Source organism: Poecilia reticulata, chromosome 7 (assembly GCF_904066995.2).
Source record: "Poecilia reticulata chromosome 7, P_reticulata-male-v2, whole genome shotgun sequence".
In the NCBI taxonomy this organism is placed as follows: Eukaryota; Metazoa; Chordata; class Actinopteri; order Cyprinodontiformes; family Poeciliidae; genus Poecilia; species Poecilia reticulata.
Window position 1 is genome coordinate 22274723 of NC_088836.1, and position 6721 is coordinate 22281443.

Genomic DNA, 6721 nt, shown 5'->3' on the forward strand with positions numbered 1-6721 from the left:
CTGCAGCATCACATTTATTAATAATTTAACAAGCTAAAATGAGAAAACCAGAACATCTTTTTGTTCTCTCAGCCATTAAAATGGACTCCACTTAATTTATTAGAAATGTCTTCTGCAATAAAACAAGTCTCCAGAGGAAATCCCTTTTTTTCATTTAATAAAGAAATGGTTTATTGTTAAGAGAGTTTCCCAGAAATTAAAAATAAATGCAATTTTGTTGCCATAGTTCTTAAAGAGAAATCTATAATGGTAGGGTCAAATTAGAATGCTACTAAATCTCTAAGACAATACTTCAAATAGAAAAACATTTTAAGAGCTGTTTAGTTTTTCTTTTGTTTGTAAGCATGAGAGCCAATGTGAATCAAATTCACGGCTATCTTAAATCAAAACAAATAGCTTTAGTTATTTCATGAACAATTTTAGGAGAGGAACTGCAGAGATTTTCCTCATGTAATAAAATAAAATTAGTTGTCAATAAAAAAGAACCCTGCGTTAAATTAAAATGAAACATAATCCCCAAATTTACTTGGTTAGTAGTTGCTGTGTTCTGGTTTGCACCACCATTTATTAAAAGATAAAGATAAATGTTATCCGGTGTGATGTGGTCACCATGGTGTTAAATCAGCTTTTAGGAGGCAAGCACAATGTGTTCAGTGCCGGGCCAAAAGAGAGACGCTCTTTCAGAGGGGGAAAGTTATTCAGGCTTAATTGAGGGCCCATCCTGCAGACTGGGAAGCAGTTGAATGTGTTCAAGCAGAGGAGTGTTTGTCCTCTAATGGTAGGGTACCGCCGTAATTGATGAGGCCGGTGGGGCAGACGTGTCACCGTGATGACTTGCTCAGGCGGGGGAGTGGAAGCTGTCGGGTGATAGATGGCTCGCACATCTGCTTCATTCACTCCTGGGCCACTAGTTGCTACAACAACTCCGGCATAGCGGAGAAAATGCGGGGCGGCCTCCAAGAGAGGCAGGCCAACGTGTCAGGGAAATGTTAACGATGCTAAGGCCCACAGTCGTTACGGATTCCACTCTCACAAGGGAACTGGAAGTGGAGTGAGGAGCCGGGGCCCGAAGGTGTTGATGGAAAACCTGCTCCTAGTAATCTCCCTGGATTGATGAATGCAGCTTGTAAAGTTTTCACCTGTGCAGGATTTTATAGAATTTTTTTTTCCACAAAAACAACCTTTTTGTGAAACCAAGCAAAGAATTCAGCTTTAACTTACTGTGTGTCAGTGACAGTGATAATCTACCTAGTAAGAAGGGAAAAGGGCGTGAAGGGATAATAGCAGAGGCTTGTCTGCTTGACAAAAGCTTTCAGCTTTCATAATATTGATACAAAAGGCTTGTATAAGAAAAGGCAGCTGTTCAAAAGTTTCTGGTTAAAGCTGAACTAGGGTTTTGTGTGAAGGACTCGCATCACATTATCTTATGCACAGACAGTTGCATCGACTCCTTTATTCGTCTCCTATTAACTTTCGCCTGAAGTGATTTGCTTTTGAAAGAAAACACCTAAAATCCCAGTTTTGTTTTGATTCCTTTAATGTGCTGTTCTCTGTACAAGCTGCCCCCAAGGTCTGCTAATTCTGGATTACCTGTAAGGATTTACACCTGCTATTTAAAGCAGTAAAAGTCTCTTTTTGAAAAATAAAAAAACTAAAATAAAACAAAAACAACAATAGACCCTCACCGGCCTACTTGTCAAGTTACACCTTACAAATCACTGGTGGGTTGCAATTTGGCCACTATGGAGTCGCTGAAGTTTGTGGCCATAAAAGGATTTAGGTCTACAGTATTCATGGAGTGAGAGAAATAGCCACTCACAAACATATAAAATCTATGAATAGTTGAGGTCTCCACTAAAAACACGAGTCTTTTGGAAATGTGTAGCACTACCGCAGACACCAATATGAACAGTCTGACTCAGCCTTATTTCAGTTCTTGGGGCTATAGCCAATCAGTACCAAGGAAAATAAATGGTGTTCTTGGATTGGCTGTTTTTCAAATGTTGACCAACGGTATGTGAAGTATGATTGCATTATGCAATTGCATCAGGTATTTCAGCTTCCCGAGTAGCATTGTCTGTAGAATATTTCAAATGTGCTCTATGACAAAAAAAATCCAGTAATAGTTGGTTTTTCCAGTAGTTATTTGGAATTATGCTCCACAGTAAAATCTGCTGGATACTGAACCACAAATAAGTGGTCAGATAGGCTGAGTTTTAAATTAGGCTAAGTTGCTTCAAAGGGGCATGACGTAAAATATCTCCCACACCATTACACCACCAATAGCCCCAGTGAGGCAGGTCAGAATGGGTCCATGCTTCCATGTTGTTCGGTCCAAATTCTTATCTAACCATGTAAATGTTGAAGTTGCAGTCTAAATTCACTGGACCAACTGACAATTATCTTGTCTATTGTAAATTTTTGGTGAGCCTGAATGAATCGTTGCCTTAATTTGCAATGAACAGAGGAAATCTTCCACCAATTTTAATGAATGGATATTTTAACTTGTTCGACATGTTCTCTCTGACACGAATACAGAATGCATGTCGACACAAACTAGTGCGCAATTGATAACTCCTCTTTTTTTGAACCATTTTCTATAAATACAGGACGCATTTCTGTGTTTAAAAATCCCTGCAGATCATCAGCTTCTACAAAACTCAGACCAACCCTTACACCAAGAACCCACCATTCTGATGCATGGTCTTCACTGTTTCCTAATGCTTAAATACATTGAATTGCTGCAGCTTTTATGGGCTGATTCACTGTATGCATTAGCAAGCAATCAAGCAGGTGTAGCTAATAAAGTGGCTGGTGAGTTCAGCTCAGAAATCCACCTGCGGTGTTTCTCAGCCAGGTGCAAAGCCCAACCACTCATAGTCCCCCAACACTTCATCCCAGTTGAGTCACAACCACAAAGTGCCACCTTCTTTGATAGTTCAGCCCATGTCAGACACCCTGCAGGATCACTGGGACTCTGATTATACTCTTAGCCATGTTTCTCCATAAACAGGACCGGGCCCATGCCAACACGTTCAGGGGTGTAATATCCTTGTTCCTCTGAAGTAGGGTTGCGTTACCCTTTGGAGTTTTATTTATTGAGACACACTCAGACGCACAAGCGCACGTCCTCGGCCCCATCACCTGCGGTAGCTGGAAATTGGTGGTAGCAGCAGATTTATGGTCGGCAGTCTGGCTCACTCCCTTTGTTATTGCTGGAGGTCTGCCACAGCTTCCCTATCTGCACCCATGACCCTGTTACATCAGGGCCGCCCAGCTCTCTGCTCCAGCCAGCAATTAGCGTCAAAGCCGACAATGAGTCTTTAAAACATATTTAAGCAAGACCCGTCCTGCTCTGTGTTTTATCATTAGATCTGGCCTGACAGCACGAGTGGATCAGATTTATAACTGACTTTAAAAATTCATCTGATGATGCTGGCATTTGTTGAAACCAAAGAACCCCCGTCTCCTTAATCCAATTTTCTGTACAAATAAAGCACAAATGCACACATTAGAGTCAATTTTCTGCAGGAGATTTATAAAAAGAAATAATAAAACTACCAGCAACAATCAAGGAAATGATTCACAGTTTCACTTTAATAAAGCTGTTAAGTCCTTTGTTGTGCAAGGCCTTCACTGAGAAACAGATTTTACCGTTTATGTGCATATTCTTTTAAAGCAACTTCCTACGCTTCAGTCTACCAAGTGGACAGAACTAAAGACGATAATTCCAAGTAGGAGGTGGAGCAAGAAAATATGCTCTGCAGTTTTCCTCTCCCCTCTGCTCCCTCTTGACCATAAATCTTCTGACACATGATTATGTCAGTCATACTTTTGTTTTTCCTCTGGTTGAGACATGCACAAGCACCTGAGTGCTCGCACACTAAATTGCAGAGCACAAGGTTGTCTTTATGTGATTCCAGAGATACTGTAAGGGTGCAGAGCTCATTCATGCACTCTCTGAAAACCGCCTGCCATTTGAGGCTCTTTGATGGAGGCTCCTGATAGCTGACAATATCCACTCCTCACAAGAGAGAAATCCACACGGGCCCTATCTACCTATCTGATTTTACAGGTAAACACGTGGTCAAATCACTTTAGTGTATTGTCAGTGGCCTTAAAAGGATAGTTCAGTCCTTTTTGAAGTGAGGCTCTGTGAAGGTTTTATCAGTAATACAGTTTCCTACCTTTTGCTACGGTAAAGTCACAAAGTGTTGGGATTTAAATTGTTCAAAAAAAAAAAATAGACACGGTTTTTGAAAAGTGTTTATCAAATAAATATTTGAAAAGTCTGGTTTGCACTTGTACTTGGTGACCCTAAGTAAAGCCCAGTGCAACCAAACATCTTTTAAAGTCGTAATTGTTAAAAAAAATAATAAATCCCACTATTCAGTTCACCTAAGTTGACAGTTTGGGCAAACAGCTAGGAGTATCATGCTAACAGTGGAGGAGCTGCATACATAAACAGCTCAGGTAAAAAAATAATCAATCACATACTTTATACATTTGACTTGTATGAAAGAGCAGAAGCAGTAAAGTCAATGTTGCCATGCACCACCCTCAATTTTATAACTCATGTATGTATTTTGTACCTGCTAAGATAATTTGCCTCCAGTTGGGGAAAACCTGTTTGTCAGGATCCCGGTAGCCCATTTTTCTTAAAATCTCACTCTCGCGTTGCTCTGCAGTCGCGTTCTCAACAGAAACCCTCAACTCACGCAATACGAAAGGCCGCCTTCGCTTTATGAGTTTCTGTCACGGCGAACTCTGCTTTGTTTGGCCTGCTCATCCTGTCACCAGACACCAATCCTTTTGAAGAGTGGTGATTTATGGTGGAAGCGATCACTGTGGTATCTGTGCCAGCTGACAATGCCGCTGCTGCTTTTGTTTCCTCCTCAAGAGTTGCAGGTGACATCAGATCATGGATCTGATTGTATTTTTCTGCGCTTCCCCGGAGAAAAGCTGGGCGGATACATGAAGCTGGGGATTCGACTTCAACTTCACAGAGGAGCTTGCTTCCTAATCATATCGCTGTCAGTTCATGACAGAGTCAGTTTTTAATGCAAAGGAGGAACGAGTCTAAAGACTTCCTGCCAAAATCCCTGCAGGGTGTTTGCTATTGTCTGGCGCAATTTTAAAAGTCCCTGTCCATCAGGCTTTCATTCTGGATTCCACAAGAAAAACAGGAGACACTCACTCATGAATACCCTAACCAAAAAACACAATTTATAATGCCTTGGCTCTGTTTTGGAAAGACAATGAGTGCAATATAATGTTACAATAACCATAAATCAGCATACTGTAGGTATAAAGCGCCTCGGCGATCCGCGGAGATGTGTGAAAGTAAGCTCCCCTTCACTGCTCCATTAGTCTCGTCTCACTTTTGTCCTTTTCTGTTATCTCATTACCATCACTGAAGCTGACCTCGGCGCGGAGGATCTAGCTGTTTTCCCCTGCCCCACCGAAACACCTCTGACCCTGTCCTGAACTGGAGGATCATCCAGCACTGTCACGGCCTCATCTACCACTGTCACCGGGCGACCTGCGCTGCTCAGAGGTCACTCGGTGCACTTTACCCACAACTGTCACATCAGCCGTTTTTTTTTTAAAGTGGGCTTCAGACCTTAATAGTGATGCATAGTGAGGGGAAGGTTGACAATGGAAAATATTTTGTTTGGATGAATGAGCGAAATGACCTAAGATATCACCCATCAGACAGAGGGCTTGTTTACAGCCAACACTGGCTGTTATTTACAGGGAGCCACAGACATAAAACTCCCATATAAGTGGTTATTAGACCTGATGACATCAGTGTCAAGAACTGTGTATGTAATTAAACACATTGTGAGCTGGGATTGTGATCCATACACAAAAACAGAGGGTAAACAAAAGTGTGCCCCACGAAACCATTCCCATTTTGTGACGTTGCAACCTTTAACTTAAATCGTATCTTAATGCGATTTTCTGTGATAAATCAGGCAGTGAATAAAGTAGAAGAAAAACTGCAAATTTTTTTCAGACAACTGCAGAAGAAAAATCTAGAAGTTGCTGTGCACAGAATGTGTTGGTTGCAGCGTTGTACATCAAAATACTAAAATGACCATCTATTATTTGACACATTAGCTCCAGCTCAGTTAGATTGTTAACAGCAACTACTGCTACAGATTTTCATTTCGAATATAGTTTGGGCTTTTACTAGGCCGTTCTGCGTGCTGCCGCTGAAGGTTTTTGTCCTCGTGGAATGTTAACCTCCATCCCAGTCATTTTCAGTCTCTATGAGGTTATCTATCCTGCTGAGACAATCTTCTCACGGCAGGATATGACTACCACCACATTTCACATTGGTATGGTGTTTTCAAGCTGATGGGTGAGAGTTTTCCACCACACACAGCTCTTTACATGTACTATGGCTATCAGCAGTATGCAGGCTGTGTGTGTTTGAAAAGCAGCTTTTTGTGATATAAAAAAAATTACACTTTGATAAAATGTTATAACTTTTAAATGTGTTTTGCTTCCACCACACAGTTAACTTTGAGGAAATGGTGATTACCAGGCTCAGTTGTGCATAAGCAGTTGGTGCTGCTGGGCACCACAGCTCCAACACACGCAAGAAGGTTTGCATCAAAACTTTATTTTATCCTGTATACATTTTCATCTACCTAAACAAAGCTCCCAGTTTCACCTGAAAGAAAGTGATCCCAGCTCATGATGCTGCCACCAG